This window comes from Pelophylax lessonae, assembly GCF_965119305.1.
Source record: "Pelophylax lessonae genome assembly, chromosome: 1".
In the NCBI taxonomy this organism is placed as follows: Eukaryota; Metazoa; Chordata; class Amphibia; order Anura; family Ranidae; genus Pelophylax; species Pelophylax lessonae.
The window spans coordinates 769927877-769951133 of NC_138768.1; positions in this window are offsets into that span (position 1 = coordinate 769927877).

The following is a 23257-nucleotide window of genomic DNA, read 5'->3' on the forward strand; positions in this document are numbered from 1 at the left end:
TTATTTTTAAAGAAAAGAAAATAAGACTTTCAGGGGCAAATTAACCAGTCTGGCCCGGCCACCTAAGGGGGCTCGCCAACGCTGCCTGCTGGAACTCTGAGTCCAGGGACAAAAATCGCAGGCCGGCGGTGACCATATATTTTGGGCCCTAGTGATGATATTAAAAAGGGGCCCCAGAAGAAGCCAGTGATTTGCACCAGACCCAGTGCACAAAGGTGCACAGCACATGCACGCAACATAATTGTGTTGCGCCATGCACCTCCACGCACTGGGCGTGCTGCAGCCTGCCACTCACGGTGACCCACACACAGCAGGGAGCCAGCCACAGCAGGGTGCCAGCAAGACACCCGCAGGAGCCAGCCACTCACAGGAGCTAGCCACCAAGGTGACCCTCCCACAGCAGGGCCAGAGTGCCAGACAACCACCCATTGTGACCCACTCACAGCAGGGTGCTAGTCAGCCACCCACAGGAGCCAGCTAGCCAGCCACTCACAGGAGCCAGCCAGCCATGGTGACCCACCCACAGCAGGGCCAGGGTTCCAGTCAGCCATGGTAACCCACCCACAGCAGGGCCAGGGTGCCAGTCAGCCACCCACTGTAATCCACCCACACCAGGGAGCCAGCCAGCCACTCACAGGAGCAAGCCAGCTACCCATGATGACCCACCCACAGCAGGGCCAGGGTGCCAGCCAGGTGCTCACGGTGACCCACGCACACCGAGGAGCCAGCCAGCCACAGCAGGGTGCCAGCCAGCCACCCATAGGAGCCAGCCATCCACCCATTGGAGCCAGCCACAGAGGACATGGGAGCAAGTCACGTCACAGCTACAGTACCCGTATTTAAGGTAAGAGGAGCGCTACACAGTGTCAATTTTGTTTCTACCTTGTGAGAGGTTGGGGTAGGGGGTCTCTCTCTAATAGAGACTCTCTAATGGACACTGTTAGAGAGACCCCCCTCCAGGTCCCATTAGACTCTGTTGTAGTCTATAATAGGGCCTAGAGGGGATGCTTTCTAACAGACTGCCTAATGGAGACAGAGTGGGCCTCTGTTAGAGAGAACACCCCCCCCCCCTCCAGGTCCTATTTTACTCCTTTGTAGTCTCTAATAGGACCTGGAGGGGAGTCTCTAATGGCCACTGAGAGGGCCTCTGTCAGAGAGACTCCCCTCCAGGTCCCAGTAGACTCTGTAGTCTCTAATGGGGCCTGGAGGGGACACTTTTCAACAGACTCTCATATGGACACAGAGATGGTCTCTGTTAGAGAGATACCTCCAGGTCCCAAAATACTCCTTTATAGTCTCTAATGGGACCTGGAGGGGGGTCTCTCTCTAACAGAGACTCTCTAGTGGCCCCTGAGAGGGCCTCTGTTAGAGAAAGACCCCCTCTAGGTCCCAGTAGAGTTGCCTGCTTCACTTCCTGTATTTTATTTTATTGTTGAATGTGAAGAGATTGTGGAAAGATCACAGGGAAACCATTTTTTTTTACATTCTTCAATTAGATTGGGTTAAAAAGTTTATATATATAGATATATACATACAGTATATATACTGTATATATACATACAGTATATATATATATATATACTGTATGTTACTGGCAAGATCACTGTGTGAACATAGGGAACAAAGCCTAACAAAAAGAAAAAGCATGCAGCCACCAAATCTAAGGATGCAAGGATCTAAGGTGCAATATATTTAATTTTTGGTGTTGGGTTTAATACTGCTTTAAATGTGATGGCTGAATTTGTTTTTTTTTATGAGGTTTTTTTCAGACTTTTTTTTCCTTTATTTTTACCTGGTGATCTGGCCAGCAGCACACTTGTCTCAGGGTGTCTCCAGTTTGGGTGGCTTAGGCACCTGTGTGGGGACAAGTGGAACTGCACTTACTAACGCCTGGACTTTAGGCTGGGAGCTGTGGTCATGTGATCGTCGACATTACGGCAGGTCTCCCGGACTTAGAAGCAAACTGCAATGACCCTGTTAAATCCTTGCGCTCTGCACTGACTCCATCACACTAATGACACATAAGTACTCCTTTGCAAAGAGGACATCACTTCCCAGGTGTGCAGCATTTTGAGGTAGGTACCACTGAGTCTGTATGGGGATCCACTAATTAGGCAGTCCATGACACCTACCTCCCAGTGACACATCCCATGGTTGCTATGGTATACAAGAAATGCACTCTCTCCAGCCTCTGTGCCTGCTCTCTTTCCCAGGGGTCCCTGTACGCACTCTCTTTTCCATGACTCCAGGCTGGGTCCCTAGGCACTCTGTGCTGTGGTACCTGTCCAAAAGAGAGGAGAAACAGTCACTGGTAGAGGTGCCAAGCATTCAACCACCTCCACTACCAGAGGAACCATCACCCCTCCCAGTCACCTGCCTCCTGGCTGATTGGCTGTCTTGTATGAGACACCATTACTGTAGTCCTTAGCAATAGCACATTAACTTCCTCTGGATAGTACTCTGTGTGCTAGGACCTTTTATTAGCTTCCTTTAGCTCAGTCCTCTTGTTCTGTTGCAAGCCCTGATCTTTAGATACGCTGTGTGTGCACCCCTTTGAAAGACTTGAGACCAGGCAATTAACAGTAAAACGGCACAAGAAAGGCCAACATACAGAAACAGTTCTTGTAAAGAAGCTTCTCACACTCATCCCTGTACAAAGGTGTTCTAGTGCCAATAAGGTAATCACACTTCACTAAAAACAAAGAGCCCATAGTAGTTTAGAGGCACGTGCCCTGAAGATGTCATAGTGACGAAATGCATCGGAAGGAACTTGCCAGCATCATCACGTCATACCCAGAAGTTGGAAGTCAGCCATCTTTTTGGTGGAAACTGAGAAACATTCCCTAATGAGTGTTTTTTACGCTTTCTGCTTACTGTGCCTTTGTGGATGGTGAGTGTAGGCCTTTGCTTTCACAATAAAGGTGTTTTAAACTTATTATGGGCGCATTCTCTTTGATATTTCCCCCATGCATGGGGTTGGTTGCTCATCTGGAGATTTAAGGTGGATCAAACCTGCCTATCTTCTTATGTGGAGTACTGTTACCAAGGGATTGGTGCTGTTTTGGCTGACTGAATTGCAGATGTCCCCAGGCTTTTTTCCCAGGAGAGCGGGGGTTTAGTGGTCCCTTAACCACTTACCACTGATCCAATCTTCACCTGTCGGTAAGAGTCAGTGTGTGGTGGATGGTCTGTGTCACTTCTCTGCTGTGCCAAGCACCTGAGTGAAGCGTCCGTAATCATGAATTTACCTGCTTAACCACCATTCCTTTGGGACTTTGATGAACATTATTACCGTTTTCTTATTTATCTACTAGCGCTGCTCGTGTGTGTATTATCTCTATAAATCTTCCAGTATTTGAGCTAGCAGCTGATGTCCAATAGGGGGCGCAGGTTATTTCGTGTGCAAAAGTGCCCATTAACCCCTTCCTGACTGTGCTATAGGAGAATGATGGCTACATCATTGGCTTTCTTTGCCGCGAGTGCGTATAATGAACTTCCTCCTGTGATCGTGCTGCCCACACGCCCCCTGAAAAAAAATGTTAAAAATTTAATTTGGGTACAGTGTTGCATGGCCGCACAATTGTCATTCAAAGTGCGACAGAGCTGCAAGCTGAAAATTGGCCTGGGCAGGAAGCCGGTAAAATGGGCCCAAAAGGCAAGTGGTTAAGGCAAATAATCCACAAGGGGCAGTGCAAGTCCCTTAGAATCCATGATTGGCAAATAAGAGTCCATAGAGTTCCAGTCCCTCAGGGAACCCCCAATGCCCCCCTCCCAGATATGGGCACAAACCAACAGAGTAACAGCCTACATGTTGACAGGGGTTCCCAGCAGGGGTCCCCAGGGCATTTCAGTGAGCAAGCTTACATCTTGGCAGTGGTCCCCAGGACATTTCAGTGAGCCCTTATTATGTGGATCTCTGGAAAATTGTCGGCAAAACCCACAACACATCTACACTGTAACAATTTGCACATGGTTGGCTCAGAAAATAGGGACAGGAGCACAGACAGGACAGCTTGAGGGCATGTACAAACTTTAGGGCTGAATTTGCATCGCATTCAGGCCAAAGTCGTGCAGGACCCTTTTTTTGTCTGTGTTCACACCCATGAGAACTGATTCTGCAAATTGCATTGCGTTTTGCAAACTGATTAGGGGGTGTCCTAAACTTAACATACACTCCGCAATCAGTTCGCATGAACAGGTTGCAATTTTGATGTGGTGTGGATTTGAAGCAAATTTACAATGCATCTAATGTGAACCGGCCCTGAGACAGATAGTTGCAGAACATGAGTCAGCACAGCAGAAAACATTAACCCCTTGAAGGCACCTGCCTACAAGCAGCATTATCAGCCTTGGGGAGAGGGTAAAGTGTTAGACATGCAGATTTCGATTGACTTGACTACAAATTAAAGCTGAACTCTTTTTGTTTTGTTTTTTGGGATAAAGGTTTTACATAAATGAATAAAAGCTGATCACTGCAAGCACCCCTGTCAGTGTTAAATGGCTTGTCTCAACCTTCTGTAAACTGTCACTTTTGCTGGACAACTTGGTCTGTTAAAAGAAGGTGGGAAACAGACTTACTGGCCAATCACCAGGTGGAAAAAAGGGGGAAAAAAGCCTAAAACAGAAAGGTAATGCAGCGACCACATCTAAGATTTGGTAAGCTGCAATACAATACATTTTTGTTTTGGGGATGATTACCACTTTAACCACTTAAGCCCCGGAAAATTTTACCCCCTTCCTATTGCCTATTTTGCGATTCGGCACTGCGTGACTTTAGCAGACAATTGCGCGGTCGTGCTACGCTGTACCTAAACAAATTTGACGTCTTTTTTTTCCCACAAACAGAGCTTTCTTTTGGTGGTATTTGATCACCTCTGCGATTTTTTGATCATGCGCTATAAACAAAAAAAGAGCGTAAATTTTGCAAAAATAACAGTATTTTTCACTTTTTTTTATATGAAATTCCCCCCCAAAAAAATGTAAAAATCTAAATTTTTTAACATTTTAGGCAATTTGTTTTATGCTACATATGTTTGGTAAAAAAAATCGCAAAAAGCGTATTTTGATTGGTTTGCGCAAAAGTTATTGCGTTTACTAACTAAGGGAAAGATTTTTGTCATTTTTGTTGTTTTTTTTAACGAGTAATGGCGGCAATCTGCGATTTTTTTTGCGGGACTGCGACATTGCAGCGGACAAATCGGACCCTTGACTGACATTTTTGACACTTTTGGGGTTACCAGTGACATTACTGCAGTAATCAGTGCTATACATATGCACTGTTACTGCAAAAATGACACTGGCAGTGAAGGAGTTAACTCTATTGGAGAGGGAGGGGTTAAGTGTGTCCCTAGGGGCGTGTTTCTAACTGATTGGCTGTGGCTACTAGTGTAAGAACAGAGATCAACGGTCCTACATAGTAGAACCGTGTGATCTTCATTCTTACACAGGGAAGAATGACAGGCGGCTTTGTTTACATTAGCCGCCTGCCTTTCTTCCGGTGTAACGGATAATCGCGAATGCCCGGTGGACATCGGGTCCGCCAGGCACACGCGCGGGGGGTCTGTGACCGCGCGGGAGTGAAAGTGCGCCTCCGGCGGCGCGCGCTCGCTCCCTAAAGCCTCACAGGCTAGCAACGTAGACCTACGTCGCTTTGCCTGTGAGGGGCTGACCGCCGCAGTAAATAGTCATGCGGCGGTCAGCAAGCGGTTAAAGAGAAACTTCATCCATTTTTTGATTCAAAAGTCAACAGCCAAGAAAATTGGAAAATCAGGAATGTTGCATGCTAGTCTCATATCAAAAGTGAAAATGTTACTTAGCATATGGAAATTTCCATATAACAGAATACAACTTCAGAAGGGATGTAATGTGTTAAATTGTTTTGTATGTAATCTTTCGTTTCCGAGCATGCGTAGTCTTGCTCTTATGATTTTTTCACACGAAAACTGTACTAATTAACCACTTAAAGACCGCCCGCCACAGATTTACTGCAGTAGGCAGCCCCTCCTGCATGAACCCCGGCAGCGGGGACTCCAATTGCTGCTTGGCACCTGCGATCGTTCCCCACTGAGAGAGACAGCAGCTGACCGTTCTTCTCTCTGGAATGATCACAGAGTGCCTGTGATTCTTCTATGTAGGATCACAAGTCTCTGTGATCATTTCAAAAGTTCATCCCCCATACAGTTAGAATCACTGCCCTAGGCTTACATTTAACCCCTTGATCACCCACTGTTTTAACCCCTTCCCTGCCAGTGTCATTATTACAGTAACAGTGCATATTTTTAGCACTGATTACTGTAGCAATGTCACTCGTCCCCCCAAAAGTATAAAAAATGTCAGTTGGGGGTCCGATCTGTCTGCCGCAATGTCGCAGTCCCGCTAAAAATCGCAGATCGCCGCCATTACTAGTAAAGAAAAAACTAAATCTTTCCCCTAGTTAGTAGACGCAATAACTTTTGCGCAAACCAATCAAAATATGCTTATTGAGATTTTTTTTACCAAAAATATGTAGCAGAAAACAAATTGCCCTAAAATTTTAAAAATTTAGATTTTTTTTTTTTTTTTGGGAATGTTATATAGCAGAATGTGAAAAATATGTTTTGTATTTTTTTAAGAATTGCCGCTCTTTTTTTGTTTATAGGGCAAAAAAAAAAAATCGCAGAGGTGATCAAATACCACAAAAAGAAAGCTCTATTTGTGGGGGGATAAAGGACATCAATTTTTTTTTAGGTACAGTGTCACACGTCCGTGCAATTGTCCGTTAAAATAATGCAGTGCCGAATCGCAAAAAATGGCCTGGTTATTAAGGGGGCAAATCCTTCCGGTCCAGAACTGGTTTAATGAAAATCGGATGTTATGTTCATGTATGATAAAAATGTTCGAAAGCACTATACTAACAATCAGAAAATCATCAGATCGTTCGTCGTACAAAATTTTACTTACAATTTTCTTATTATATTTACGGGCCTTAAAGCGGAGTTCCGGGCACAAAATCGATGTTTTTTTTTTGTGCCCGTCCGCTAGTTCTGGATAACCTGAAAAGGAATTGGATAGTTAGGTTTTTTTTTTTTTAAAACTCACCTTGTAATTGTAGATCGTAAATACTCACCTCAGGGTACTTCCTCCCTTGGAGCCGCGGCTCACCCCGTCACTTCCTGCCTCGCGATGATTCCTGGGAGCTGAACGTCATAGCTCCCAGGAATCAATGCGACGGCACCGGCCCCGCACGTCATTTCCGGGCGACGCCGCATTCCCCTGCTAAACAGCTTCTGGGCATGCCCAGAAGCTGTTTAGGAATGCGGCGCCGCACCGGAAGTGACGAGAGGGGCCGGTGCGGCGCATTCTGGGAGAAGAAGACGCGGAAGAAGACGCAGAAGAGGACCGCGCCAGCTTCAGCTGCCCACAAGAGAGATGGAAACGCTGTGGAAGAAATTTTATAAGTAAGTATTTCTTCTAAAAGGTAAGTGCGAACCGGGACAGATCAGAGGCTAGCCATTGTGGAATGTGCTAGCCCTGACTGTCCCGGGGGTATGTTTGTTAAAAAATGACTTCTGTGCCCGGAACTCCGCTTTAAGTCTTATTCTTAGCACTTTTAGGCCTAAAGCCCTTTTCACACTGGTGTGCGTTTGCTTCCAGGGTGACTAAATGGAAATAATTCTCTTTTACATCCAGGGCCGCTGATAGGGGGGCCACTGGTCCTCCTGTAGAGGGCCCGTCACACAGAGGGGCCCAGACAGCAGCAGGATTGGTGGAGCAGAGAATGAAGGATGACAGCATGATGCCTCTCCCTCCAGCAACTGAAAGCTGGCGTTTCCCCTTCTCCCTCCCACCAGCTTTCAGCTGCTGGGTGAGAGACACACATGGCCGGATTTAGGGGGGTCTTGGGATGGGTTGTGCGCAGCCAGATTTCAGTTGTGACTCCCAAGCTGGCCCTTCCTTATTTGATGTGCCGTGCCTGTCCGGCAGCTGCTGAGCTTCTTCCCCTGCCCTCACGCGTGGCAAAGAGCCAGGAGACAGTGTGCTGTGTTGTGCTCTTGCCTCCTGTCAGTAGAGCGCTAATCCATACAGCCCAGGATCGCTCCTACTGTAGACCGCACTTTACACACACACCAACCTCTATCCACATTTCATGCTGCCGGGAGGTGAACAGCCCTTGGATGAGATAGGGGATGGTGTGTGTGTACAGTGCAATCCTGTGCTGTATAGATGAACACAGTTCTGACAGGAGGTGAGAGCACAACACCGCGCACCTCCTCCTGGCTTTGTAGTGGCCTCCCCCTGTAAGCTGGGGGAGGGGGTTGGGCAGCTATCTATGCTGGGAAGTGTAATAGAGATTTGGGGTGGAGGGATATGTGCTCGGAGAGAAGGCTTTAAGGGGGGGGGGGTTTGAGCCAGGAGATGGGGTGTTTGTGCTAGGAGGGGGCTGGGGGATTTAGGTAGGGAGGAAGAATTTGTGCTAGGAAGGGTAATCTAGAGGGGTTACACTAGGAGAAGGGATTTGTGAGTATTTGTCCTAGGATGGGAATTGAAGAAAGAAGGATGGTTCTGGGAGAGGAGATGGGGGGGGGGGGGTTGTGCCAGGAGAGGGTGGGGGAACTTGGGCTAATAGGAGGGATTTGTGCTGGCAGGGGGGATTTTGGGGAGAAAAAAGAGGATGTGTGCTAGATAGGTGATTTTTTGGGGTGAGGGAGATTTGTGCTAGGAGGGGGAATTCGGCTGGGATTTAAGCTAATGGGGATTGGGGAGGGGAAAAGACTTGTGCTGAGAGTTGGTAGAATATGTGCATTAAAGACAAGCAAATGTCTCCTGCGCTCAAATATTGCGTAAAAAACAATTAATCAATGGCTGACTTGCTGGCATCTAGAATCTTGCTGCCCTCTCAGGATGATGGGTATCCACATAAACTGAAAGCATAAAAGACAAAAGAAGGGCGCACCGACCTAGTGCAATACCATAAAACATTTATTGGAAAATCATAAAAACCACACCATACATTATACTCACAAAAGTATGCTAGGTATAAGCAGAAAAACAGAGGATTCCTTTGGCTATCCAAAGACCGCGGGAACAACACACTTAATAACGACAAGAGATATTGAAGGGGTCCATATGGATAGGGCTTATGCGTTTAGAGGGAGAACCCTCTTCCTCAGAGCGTCAGGTAGGCTGTACAGGGGTCTGTGATTTCTCACAGCTGCCCTGCTTACATCCAATGTAACTGTTCACACTTCAGGTGCACAAAAGAGCATCAAAAGTGCATCAGTCTGAAAGTGCCCTTACTCTGCACAAAAGAGCATCAAAAGCACATCAGTTTGAAAGGGCCCTTAAAGTACTTTCAGCTCTGCAATTAGCACATACTCATATTCCTCCCTGCTTGGGAAGCAAATTCCAAGAAAGAGGTGTGTGTTTATATGTGTGTTCATGTATAAAAGTAGAGATGGGGCCTGGGAGGCAAGGGGGTACCAGGCTGGGGGTGTCAACCTAGAAAAGTTGGGGAGACCCCTGCTCTGGGTCAATTTACAAATGCTTACACCCCCTGCATGTGATTTGTGGAAATTGCACTGCCCCCAATCCCTTTTCCAAAACCAACTATATATCCTACACCCCTCAGAAATATTTAGATGTTTAAGTCAGGACCCTGTGAATATTTCATTTATTTGTCAGCATGGCCATGATACTGATCATTTTTCACCAAGATGTATATTAGAAGGCGCCATGGTATACCGTGACATGTTTGTATTCTCCTGCTAGTAAACTCATTGAATGCGCAAATTGCATAAAATAACGGTGGCTGAGCTCGTATGACATTCCTACAATAAATGTGCAAGCTTTCCCCACACAGGGGTCTCGATTAGCCCAGCGTGATGCCAATAGAAAGTCAGCAAGAAGTAGCTTTGCATTTAGTTTTACCGAAGTGAATTAATTTTCACATTCCGTGCCATGCAAGCTGTGTTTCAGCTGACTCAGCTTCCTTCATTTATGTGACCTGGTTTCGTAATCCCTTTATTAATATTATGAAAATAGCTTTCCTCCACCATTTGAAGAGATCAATAGGAAACCACAGTACAGAAAATACATTAGCTCTCAGAGGTCTCTGTTAGGATTATTTGCATCAATACAAAATGAATTAATCATGGGCCCATTTGAATAATCAGTCACAGGCTCGCCTTCACTATGCGTTCCAAGCTACGCTTCATTTCTTCTGTACAGTCCTTTGTTCTTTGTGTTTTCAACACACTGAGCAATATCCATTTTCGGAGTTCGCTTTCTCAGACTTGTCTTCTGCTTTATCTATTAATTTATGTTTCAACTTTACTTTTAGACATCTTTTTTTCTTTTTTTGTACTTGTCAGATCCAAGTTATGAGTCGTACCTGTTCTACAAGATAAGAAGGTCATGGTGAATGCCTGTCTATGTAAAGATAATTGCAGGAATTTGGAGGAATAATTGAAAAAAATATATCTTCTGCTCTATTTGTGCAATTTAGACAGATATTTGGCAGACATTTGATTATCAGCCTACAGGTATGAGCAACATGACAAGCAGGACAGTTATAAAGATGGAAGAGACATTAAGTGGCAGTTGGATGATCAGACCGACTGCCAAAAGGTTGTTTTTTTCAAAAAAATCTTAATATTAACATGGACACATTCAGATTGCCTGGGTGTATGTGTCTGTGGAGGAGGAAAAAGGGAAAACAGACAGATTCCATAATTTTAAACCTAAAGGCCGTAGATCAAGGATAACAATGAAAATTGGCTAGAACGCTATACCTGCCTGAAAAATATGCTGCTATTGGCTGAAAGATATTCTACTTTTGACACTTTCGAAAGTGTCAGATGCTAATGTTCCCTGCTGTTCTCTGAAGTAGGGATGGGCCGAACACCGACCTGTTCGGTTCGCACCAGAACACCTCGAACTGGGGAAAAGTTTGTTCGAACTTTCGAACTCCATTACAGTCTATGGGACTCGAACATGAAAAATCAAAAGTCCTCATTTTAAATGCTTAATTGCAAGTTATTGCCCAAAAAAGTGTATGGGGCTCTGGGTACTGCCCTGGGGGACATGTACCAATGCAAAACAATTTTTTTTAAATTATCGTTTTTACAGGTGCAGTGATTTTAATGATGCTTAAAGTGAAACAATAAAATGAAAAATTCCTTTCAATATCGTGTTAGGGTGGTCCCCTTAATGTGCCTGTGAAGTGGCGCATTTCTACGATGTATGTAGCCTGCTGCAACAATACTGACATTTCTAAAGGAAAAAATGTAATTTAAACTTGCTCGCGGCTGTAATGTATTGTTAGCTCCCAGCAATACAGAGTTAAAAAATTGAAAAAAACGACATAGGGTCTCCCCCAGTCTCTTCGGGTCGGATAAGGATTTGGATCTGGTACGCCAAAATTATAAAAAAAAAAGCACCGCGGAGCGCAGGAGCGAGCCCTGCTGTAAAAAATCTGATACAAAATTCTAATTGCATGTACTTGTCATACAGGTGCATAAAAAGTGGGCCTTGGTTGTTGGTGATGCCTGAACACCGCAACCCCTCGCAGTTACTCTTGCTGGGCACAGGAACGGGCCCTGCTGTTAAAAATTAGATACAAAATTAAAATCGCATGTACTTGTCATACAGGTGAAGAAAAATTGGGCCTTGGTTTTTGGTGGTGCCTGAAAACTGCAACCCCTCGCAGTTACTCTTGCTGGGTGCAGTAATGGGCCCTGCTGTTAAAAATTTGATACAAAATTCAAATCGCATGTACTTGTCATACAGGTGCAGAAAAATTGGGCCTTGGTTGTTGGTGGTGCCTGAACAATGCAACCCCTCGCAGTTATCTTGCTGGGTGCAGGAATGGGCCCTGCTGTTAAAAATGTGATACAAAATTGAAATCGCATGCACCTGTCATACAGGTGCAGAAAAATTGGGCCTTGGGTGTTGGTGGTGCTGTAAACCAAAAACATTGTTGGAAGCTAGCATAATCAAGATTCAGGAATAGGATAGGAAGCATATGCAGTCTTCAAGGGATGCCAGACCCCTAGCAAATTCAATCGGTTACATCAGCATCAGGGGCTTGATAGCTGCTGTTGATCCAAGACTGATTCATTTTAATAAATGTCAGCTGGTCAACAGAGTCTGTGGACAGGCGCACACTTTTTCCATCACAAAACCTTCAGCAGCACTGAATTTTCTTTCGTAAGATACGCTGGAAGCAGGACAGGCCAGTAGCTTGATTGCATGTTGAGCAAGTTCTGGCCAGTGGTCCATCCTCAAGAGCTAGTAACCCAGTGGATGCTCAGTTGGAAAGGTCTCCAAGTCTGCTCTTGCCCCTAGATAATCATGCACCATATGATGGAGACACTGCAGATGGTTGCTTAAACCTAACAGCCCTGGAAGCTGAGGACTAAAGAACTGTTAACTAAAGGCAACAGTCAGCCGGCCGCCTTCTCCACCGCACCTCCTTTGGCTGAACTATGCCTCAGAAACACGTCCAGAGAATGTTATCCTCCCAGTGTCTGGAAAGGTGTTACACAAATTGTTCTTCAAGGCGTCCTCAAGATGTTTTCTGGCCTGTTACACAGGCTGCTTGTCTACAGCTACTCCTTCCGTAGCCTCACCATCATACACGGAGGAGTCACCTGAATTATTTGGTCATATTGTCAGTTACATGATGCCAGAAGATGCTCAGCAATTTGAATGCTCCGATGTTGGTTCCCAGGTTGAGGAAGGGAATAACATGAGCCTAGAAAGAGGAGGTGACAATCACGGACAAGAAACTAGCAGTCATGTTGCCACAGCTGCAGCATACTGCAAAGTTTGCTCTAGTGACAAGGAGGTAGGGGATGATGAGGTCACTGACTGTACTTGGGTGCCTGGGACAATAGAGGAGGAAAGAGAAGAGGAGGTGGAACAACTCCAATGAGGCAGGATGTACTCCAGGGGCCGCCTTAAGAGCAGCCACCCTATTGCATCACACCACAGAGCTCCACAGGCGCAGGGCACTGTTAACTCCCCACTGACTTCCAAAAGTTCATTGGTGCGGGCTTCTTTTCAACACATGTGCAGTAGACCACAGCTTTGCTGATTGCAGTCTCTGTCTGAATCGGATCAAACGTGGCCAGAACACCAGCCGCTTGGGCACTATATGCTTGACGAAACATATGACCACCTGTCATGCAGTCCGTTGGCAACAGCACCTGAAAGACCAACATCACAAAAAAAAGCATACTTCTCATCTGAGATCCCTACCGCTACCATACCTTATGTCTTCTCAAAAACCTGCACTAAGAGGGATGATGGTATAGCAATGAGTGCCACAGATACTTGCATCCAATCTAGTATGATCCTGTGTGACAGAGGACGAGGAGGATGAGGATGGCTTATTTATCCATTCCACCAACTCTTCTGCATGTTGTGGATCAATAACACGGCCAGCACCGGAAAAAAGAACAAGCGTGCCCACCCTGCAGAGGATGGACCATCTCCATGATCACCACTTTTCTGTGGACACAGAGGCTGCATGCTCTCTTTTAGTGGCCTGTAAGCATCTGCCTCTACTTGTTGGCCTTTCGGACATGATGTGGATTTTGGGGGGGGGGGGGGGTATAACTGTTTATTATAGAATATGGGATGGAAATATGATGCCTGGGTGCAATAATTTTGTGCTTGGTGCATTATAAACTGTTTTATCATTGTGTTTTATTTTTTGGGCGGATTTTTATAACTTTTCAGTATAGAGTGTGGAAAGGGAATATGGTGCTTGGGTGAAAAACTTTTGTACTTGGTACACTATAAACCATTATATTATATTTTTTTTATTAATAAAGAAAAATAAATAAAGCCAAAAAGAAGAAACCCCTGCGGAGGCAAAAGGAATAGCCCCTGAGATGCACAAGGGGGTACAGCAATTATGGCCTTAATATTATTAGTGCTGGTGCACTACCAACAAAAACACCCACTTCTGGAGCAGAAGGAAAAGCGTCTGAGATGCACAAGGGGGTACAGTAATTATGCCCCTAATATTATTAGTGCTGATTCACCACCAAATAAAACACCCACTTCTGGAGCTGAAGAAATAGCGTCTGAGCTGCACAAGGGGGTACAGCAAATATGCCCTTAATATTAATAGTGCTGGTGCGCCACCAACAAAAAAACCCCACATCTGCAGCAGAAGGAATAGCGTCTGAGATGCACAAGGGGGTACAGGAATTATGCCCCTAATATTATTAGTGCTGGTTTGCCACCAAAGAAAACATACCTACTTCTGGAGCTGAAGGAATAGTGTCAGAAATGCACAAGAGGGTACAGCAATTGTGCCCCTAATATTATTAGTGCTGGTGCGCCACCAACAACAAAAACACCCACATCTGGAGCAGAAGGGATAGCGTCTGAAATGTACAAGTGGGTACACCAATTATTCCCCTAATATTATTAGTGCTGGTTCACCACCAAAAAAAACACCCACTTCTGGAGTTGAAAGAATAGCGTTTGAGATGCACAGGGGGGTACAGCAAGTGCCCTTAATATTATTAGTGCTGGTTTGGTACCAACAAAAACACCCACATCTGGAGCAGAAGGAATAGCATACAGTGTTGCCAACCCCCCGGAGTGAAATTTACTGGCAGAACGCCAAAATTTACGGACGGCACCAATTTTTTACTGGCACTGCAAAAATGTACATAAACAGGCTGTTTTCAGTGCTAAACCGTGCAAATATGAATAATTAAACTATTAACATTTAGATAGTGCTATTAGCAATGTGTTTAAGTTAAACAAAAGTTTAATGAAATTGTCTTGGGTTAGTCAGCAATAGAAGAGATAGGTGCCATCATGGCATCATCTCTTTTAAATAATTGCTGACTAAACCAAGACAACTTAATTTTTAGGACCAACAAAAGCACATTCTGCACTCTGTCTCTGCCTGAGTGACTGTCTGACTTTCTAGGACTGTGTGGGTGACTGGTGACTGGTGACTGGTGAGGGGGTCTCTCTGGCTAAGTCTCTCTCTCTTCTCCTCTAGTGTATTTTTGGGGCCCAAAAGGTGAATCTCCTCAGCCAGTCTGCTCTGCTGAGATGAGCTCTCTCCTCACAGGAGCTTTTAAGCTACAATGTAAAACAATTTTTCAGCAAGTATTAGGCTTTTAAATTAAAGTTCTTCTCTGGGCACTCTTAAACCACTCTCCCAATTTAAAAGCCTAATGATTGCTGAAAAATGGTTTTACATTGTAGCTTAAAAGCTCCTATTCATTAAACCAGGTCTACACAAACTAAATCTATCTGCTGCATTAACTTAACATGAAACTCTGAACAGCAAAGACTGTGCCTTTATCTGACTGACCTGTGCCTTCCTGAGCTGATGTCCGTGACTCCTGTGACTGTGGATGGATGCTGTCCGTGTCCGACTCCGTCCTGTAGCACAGTCAGTCACACTGTCTCCACCACGACACAAGGCTCCATATTCCGCAATTTCTGCCGCCGCGGCCGCCTGCTGGACTTCAAGCTCAGCTTGGCTCCTGGTTTTTAAATTCTGGCGCCTGGCTGTGGTGTGGCGGGAAATGCGCCATGACATCCGATCCAATCAGCAGCACTCAACTCGCGCGTCGTGGCGCCTTGTCGTCACAAGTCAAGTAGGCGTGCCGCACTCACAGCTTCTGAGTCCTGACAGCAGCCAGACCCACCCCCCCTGGCCAGGGCTCCGCCAGCCCGCCCGAATACAGGAAATGATCGGGTCATCTCGGGCATTTCCGGAACTGCACATGCGCAGTTCCGAACCGAGCCGATCGCTGACGTTTTTCACGGGCACTTTTCTCCTGCTGCGGGCATTTACGGGCAGGAGAAAAGTGCCCTGATTTTACGGGCTGTCCGTAAATATATGGACGGTTGGCAACACTGATAGCATATGGGATGCACAAGGGGGTACAGTAATTATTTCACTAATATTATTAGTGCTTGTTCACCACCAAAAAAAAAAAAAAACACCCACTTCTGGAGCTGAAGGAATAGCGTCTGAGATGCGCAAGGGGGTACAGCAATTGTGCCCTTAATATTATTAGTGCTGGTGCGCCAACCAACAAAAACATCCACGTCTGGAGCAGAAAGAATAACGTCTGAGATGCACAAGGGGGTACATTAATTTTCCCCCTAATATTATTAGTGCTGCTGGTTCACTCCCCAAAAAAACACCCAATTCTGGAGCTGAAGGAATAGTGTCTGAGATGCACAAGGGGGACAGCAGTTATGCCCTTAATATTATTAGTGCTGGTTTGCCACCAACAAAAACACCCACTTCTGGAGCAGAGAGAATAGCGTCTGAAATGCACAAGGAGGTAGAGCAATTATGTATATATACTGCACTAGAGGTATATGATATATCCTGCACCTTAACCGCAGCTGACTGTTTTCACAACGGTAAAATCTTAAGCTTTGATTCACTTAGAAATAAATGTTCCTCTGGGCACCCACTGTCCTATTGGAATTACGTGCAATTGTATGATTTTCTCCAAAATAGCAAGAATAAGCCTCTCCTATACAGGAACCTCACGGAATTTGAAAGGTGTTGCTCACTCCAAATTCCTCTAAGGAAAGTTACCTCCATGGCCTATAAATGGCTTATTGCTTCTCACAAGAGCTCACTAGACCCTTTCAAATGTAGGTGGGAAAATGACCTTGGCAAAAAAATCACGGATGCTCAATGGAGAAAGTCATGTATATTCTCGTACAAATGCTCGATTAGCACCAAACTACAAGAGAACAAATTTAAGGTTAGAACTCAATGGTACAAAACACCATTGATTCTCAAGAAATGGTTCCCCCTTACATCAGACAAATGCTGGCGCTGTGGCTCCGAGTCAGGTAGTTTTTTACATATCTGGTGGACCTGCCCTAAAATTAAGCCTTTCTGGAATTCCATATCACAATGGATTAAACACATAACAGGACTCGTCCTAGACCATGATGCGCCTACCTTCCTGCTTCACATAAACGCATTTTCCTATAAGAAATACAAGTCTTCCTTGGTTAGACACATGTTAAACACGGCCAAAAGCCTAATTCCACTTCAGTGGAACTCTGCCATCCCTCCAAATATCAGAGATTGGATCATCAAAATGGATCAACTGTTTGAAATGGAAAGAGTAGTGGCCATGAAATTTGAGAGAAATTAACCCTTCCAAAAAATGTGGGCCAACTGGTCTCTCTTCACAGTTTCCCAAGAATACACTGCTCTAAAATCCAATAGCTAAACCTAATTTCTCCTCAAGATAAACTTTGCTTGAAGCTCCTCAGGTAACAAAACGGCTATCACCAAATCTGGATTCTCTGCCCGATGCGACTGCAATCAGAACCTCTACCCCTCTCCCCCTAGCCCCCCCCCCCCACCTCTCTCCTTCTCCCATCCTCCCCCCTCCTTCCCTTTTCTTTCTGTGTGTTTTTTCCTTCTCCTTTCCCCTCTTTTTTCTTTCTCTTCCTCCCCTCCCTGGCGGACTTTCCTCTAATCTCTCCTCCGTCAGGTAGGTGAAGGTTTGTAGTAATAATATGATTATTACCTGCACCAATTTCTATCCTACACCATTTGATGTTTCTGCAATATTTACTTGATAAGTTCATTTGTCGTAACGTTGATCTTGCTGCATTACGAAATACGCATCCTCTCTTTAATTAGTAGGATGCCAGAGTCTGTTACTTTGAAGGTTGCCTGCTTTTGATTTTATTACACCCCTGGCTCCTCCAGTACTTTGTATTTTGTACTCCTTGAATTTACTCTGTATTGCACTTTATACATGTACGACCACATATTGTTGTTTATATGACGTGTTTTGATTCTGTTTTTCAATAAAGCACCTTTTTGTGTTAAAAAGAAAAAAAAAAAAGATATATGTACTGTATATATACTGCATTATCTGATATATCCTGCAATAGTTGAAATAAAAGTACTGCGTTACTTTAACTGACTATTGCACGGTTATGCGATACTGTACCCCAAAACATTTTTTTGACTTTTTTCTCCAACAAATAGAGCTTTCTTTTGGTGGTATTTGATCACATCCATATTTTTTATTTTCATATATATTTTTTTACTTTCTGCTATAACACGTATCCAATAAAAAATTTAGGCCAATATGTATTCTGCTACATATTTTTGGTAAAAAAAAAAATCCCAATAAGTGTATATTGATTAGTTTACGCAAAAGTTATAGCGTCTACAAACCATGGGATATTTTTATTTCTTTTTTTGTTATTTTAATTTTTTACTAGCAATGGCGGGGATCAGCGACTTATTTCGGGACTGGGATATTGCGGCGAGCAAATCGGACACCTAACTGACACTTTTGACACTTTTTAGGAACCAGTGACACTAATACAGTGATCAGGGCTAAAAAATATGCACTGTCACTTTACTAATGACCCTGGCTGGGAAGGGGTTAACATCAGGGGATGATCAAAGGGTTAACTGTGTGCCTATGTTGTGCCTACTCACTGTGGAGTAGGTGATTTGACTAGGGGAAGGCAAAGATCCATGGTCCTGCTTTGCAGAAACACAGGATCAAAGCCTTCCCCGCTGACAGAACGATAATCTGCCTTGTTTACATAGGCAGATTGTCGTTCTGCTTGTGTCCTAAACAATCAGAGCTTATTGGCTCATGCTGTGTTCAATCACAGCAGGAGTGGGTTGCCAGCAGCACTTGAATGCCCCAGACCTGAAGTGTCAGTTCACGTACTAGATACGTGATCTGGCGCAGAGCGGCTGACCTGCCACAGTAAATAGGGCCATCACTGAGCAGTTAAAAATGAGCTTTATTGAAATCATAGCACACCAGACAGCTGTGAAATAAATTTGTTTACATCCGCAGAATCCAAGTTCCATTATTTGCAAGACTCTTAGTTGCCCCCCGTCTTCTATATGTGTCTGCTCATAATCTAGCGTATTTAGCATTTAATTTCTTTACAGCACAAGAACATATAGTGACTAATCTATTAAGGCAGTGAAAAGAATGATGCGACTAATAAGCAGTAAAAATAGCAGGCATTCAAATTTATTTGATTACAGAACGCAGAACATGGTACAGTGATTGCTAAGTGGTTGCTATGCAACACCTGTGGAAGTTTGCACTTTGCTCTTTTATTTTTTCAATAAGGATGTAGTGTCACATATCCAAGAAGTCCTTGGTGTTCCCTAAAATTCGAGCAAAGAAATTCCCCTCGACAGAGCTACAGTATCTCACAAAAGTGAGTACACCCCTCACATGTTTGTAAATATTTCATTATATCTTTTCATGTGATAATACTGAAGAAATTACACTTTGCTACAATGTAAAGTAGTAAGTGTACAGCTTGTATAACAGTGTAAATTTGCTGTCAGCTCAAAATAACTCAACACACAGCCATTAATGTCTAAACTGCTGGCAACAAAAGTGAGTACACCCCTAATTGAAAATTACCAAATTGGGCCCATTTAGCGATTTTCCCTCCCTGGTGTCATAGGGGGAATATGGGTGGAAGAGAACCAGAAGGAAACAAACCGACATATGCCTGCCAGAGGAGGAGGAATATATACCCCCCAGACTCCTCCTACAAATACAGGCTGGCCAAAGGCCCGCCTTTTTACTTGTAGTCTGAGTCTTCAACTAGAAATGCGATATCTGTAACTACCACAACATGAGGTGTGCCAAAGTCATGCTGGTCAGTATATCTAAAAGAGGGCAAAAAACACCAGAGTAGGTATAAGGGAAAATGCTTTAATGATTGGATAACATGAACAATTTAATCAAGTAAAGTAGCAAATGCCCTAATGACTTTGGCGTGGGGTTCTGGTATGTATCGACTGTAACAGGAGGAATTCCAGTGTCCCATATATTTGATAATATGTGAAGGAACCCCCTGTTTGGAGGCTGTGGACTCTGCACCAATCCTAAATGGATGTCCTGAAAATTGTTTCGGATTTAAACCTAAATTAAGTTGCAGAGAAAAATGGTCGGGGAACCGAGTGAGACTGCCTTTGAGTAGCACAGGTGCATGACAACTGGTCCAGGACACCTCCCGGGTCTGAGGAGACCGAAGAAACTTAAATAAATGGTTGCTCGGAGAACCAAACTGGGACCTACAAAAAACAGGGAAAGGGACAACATGTCTGACATGCCTCTGAAGATCTGACCAGTAACTGGTAAACGTGTTAAATGTGACTGCCCCTGAGTTTTCTGAATACCCCTAAAAATAGCTTTGAGGGGGGTAGGCCGCGAAAACTGAAGGACTACCAGGATCCTGCAAGGACATGAAATGCTGAATACCTGAGAGATGTAACTTGATAGTATTGAGAGGTAGGGACAATTCACTATGGCAATAGGCAGCGAAAGCCATCTCATGTTTGGCATCCCCCGGGGAACTGCAAGGGTAAAGGGGCATGAACTTAACGAAAGTCTTCCAACTTGTAGTGTAAGCTTTGATTGTGTTTCTGGATAACAAAATATTGACCAGGTCAACCACCTGAGCGCAGAGTGCAACTAATCCATGATCAGTGGGGAATAAGGTGGTACCCTCATGCCCACCGGATCTGCTTCCAGATGCTGTAACAAAAATTGTGGGAAATTAAAATGAGATAAAGCGTCTGCTGCAATATTGTCATTACCACTGATAAATTCACCAAGGAAATAACATTTTTAAGTAAGGCCTAACCATGTCAATCTATGCATGAAGAATATGATGATGAGGCACCCGGATCTACCCTTATTGATAATTTTGGCTGTAGCCAAATTATCAGTAAAGAAAATCACTGTGTTGCCAGACCAACCAGGGCCCTATGTGACTGCTTCAGCAAGTATCAGGTAGATTTCAAACAAAGCTGAAGTCTGAGCAAAGCTGGGAATGTTGAACACTTCTGGGGGCCAACCACTAGCCAACCATTGACACCCAAAATAGCCGCAAAGTTGTGGAATGAACATGGAAATAGCATTCTATTCGCATAGAAACTGGTCCCACATGAGCAAATAGGCTTGTGCATCAGCTTGAAAACTCATCAGCGAGTCAGCATTCTGGTGCAAGGAAAAAAGAGCCAATAACCTAGAAACAAAAGATCTACCCTGTGGAATAATCCTCATTGTGAAATTAAGCATCCCCAAAAGAGACTGTAACTCTTTTTTGGAACAGACGGGGACCTAACAAACTTGTGAATGACCTGACGTATTCTGACAAGTTTCTCAATGGGCAAGCTGGCAAGCATAGGATTGGTAATGAGAGTTATACCAAGAAACGAAATGCTGTTAGAAGGGCAATCTACTTTATGGGCCGCCATGGGGACATTCATGTCAGAAAAAAGTACCGTTAGGTATTGAAGATCCCTAAGCGGCTGACTAGGCCTTTCTAATAACAGAAAATCGTCAAGATAGTGGATGACCCTCTGACCATCTTTGCAGTTGACCAATATCTAATGAAGTGCCTGGGCAAATGTATCAAACAATCAAGGGCTGCTCTTGGACCTGAAAGTCAATTTGGTGGCAAAATAGTAACGCTCACCCCATTTGATACCATGCCATTGCCAGAGAGCCGGTTTGATGGGGAGTAATTTGAAAGTGTCAGAAATATCCGCTTTGGATAACCACGTACCCTTGCCAAACTGCAATATGTACTGAATGGCCAGATCCAATGATGAGAATTTAAGAGAGAATTCTTCTAATGTAATGAGTGAATTAAGGCTTGGAATGTAAGACGAATAAGGAGCAGACAAATCATAAATTAAATTATATTTATTAGAAAATTTCCCCTTGACCACACCGATAGGGTTAACCCTCCACAAACAAAATGGTGATGAGATGAAAGGACCAATTACAAAACCTTTGGCAACCTCTGCCTCCAATAGCTCATTAACAATAGGAGCATGACTGCCTGCCGACACCAGGGTATTACATTCAAAGGTCTCCGATGGTAATGTGATAGGGCCTGTGTGAAAACCTTCAGAAAAACCCTGCAGCAGGAACTGTTTGAAAGCAGGGGATGGATGGTGTTCTAAACAAGCCCCCAGAAAGAACACGTTGACTCAGCTTAGTCAGGAACAACTAGAGGGCTTGACAAGACAGGTGGATTTGGGGTGTGCTCTGAAGCAGTTAGCACAGATGTGCAGGAGCCGACACTTGTTATAGTTGCAACTCACATAATTTTAATTATTGCACAACTGCGCCTTACCCAGGTAATGAATGGGCCCGCCTAGCTTGTCCACCTGACCCAAAACCCCTCGTAGAGGATCCACTAGCCTGTCTAGTGGTACTGAAGTGAAGAGAATGATCAACATTAGGACACCAAGTAGTGGTGTGTGCTGATGATTGACATGTGGCACATACTTGAGATTTGTGGTTGGCAAAGTGCCTGCAGAACAGCTCCATGTCAATGTTGCTCCAACAAGTAACCACCTAGAACTGAGCCCAGGTGGCCGCCACTTTAGCTGAAAAGGACCAGTGGTAGTCATAAAATGTGGAACCACCATATCTATGACCCAAGTCCACTACCTTGTTTAAATTCAAATCCGATCCCTCCCTCCTGCCGGGGCTGACTGAGCAGATGATGACCCTATAGATGGCAAACACGAGAACTAATTCTGCTAAATTCAGCTTGCAATTGAGCCTGGGATCCTTTGTCTTAAGAATCACGGAGACCGCCCCACAAGCATATGATTTGTTCTCAGCAACATCTTGGGAAGCTATCAGAAGGGAAGCCAGGTTTACATCTTTCCCTTCCAGAATGTCCTTTTTGATGTTGGCAGGTATAAAATGGTCTGGGGATACTGAAGGAAAAACAGCTAACGGTGAAGGAGCCGCAAAAGGTAAAGATATGCAAACATTACCTGCAGAAGCGCTAGGCTGCGCAGGAGCTGTGGCTGTTGATGCTACTACGGTTGTAACCGGGCAGGTTTCAATTACCTCTATCCTGTTTTTTTATTGTAACAATGATGAAGAAAGAGTATTTAGGACTGCATGTATCTGAGTGAGGGAGGTAAGCACAGATACGTGCTCAGCACTAGTGGATGGGCATGGCTGGGATGGACTAGGGAACAACAATTTGAACAATTCTGCTTTCCTAGCCGTGGCTGGAAAAGGAATGCTCCTGCGCTGAAGCTCAGCTATCACCTTGGGTACAGTCCAGTTCCTCAGGGATGGGATGCTACCCTGCTCCGGACCCCGGAGTAGAAAGGATAAAGGTAGATTTGTCGCTTACGTGTGACATGTTAGATCTGTGGAGAAAAATAGAGAAGTATCTGATAGACAAAACTGTTTCTGAAAAAGAC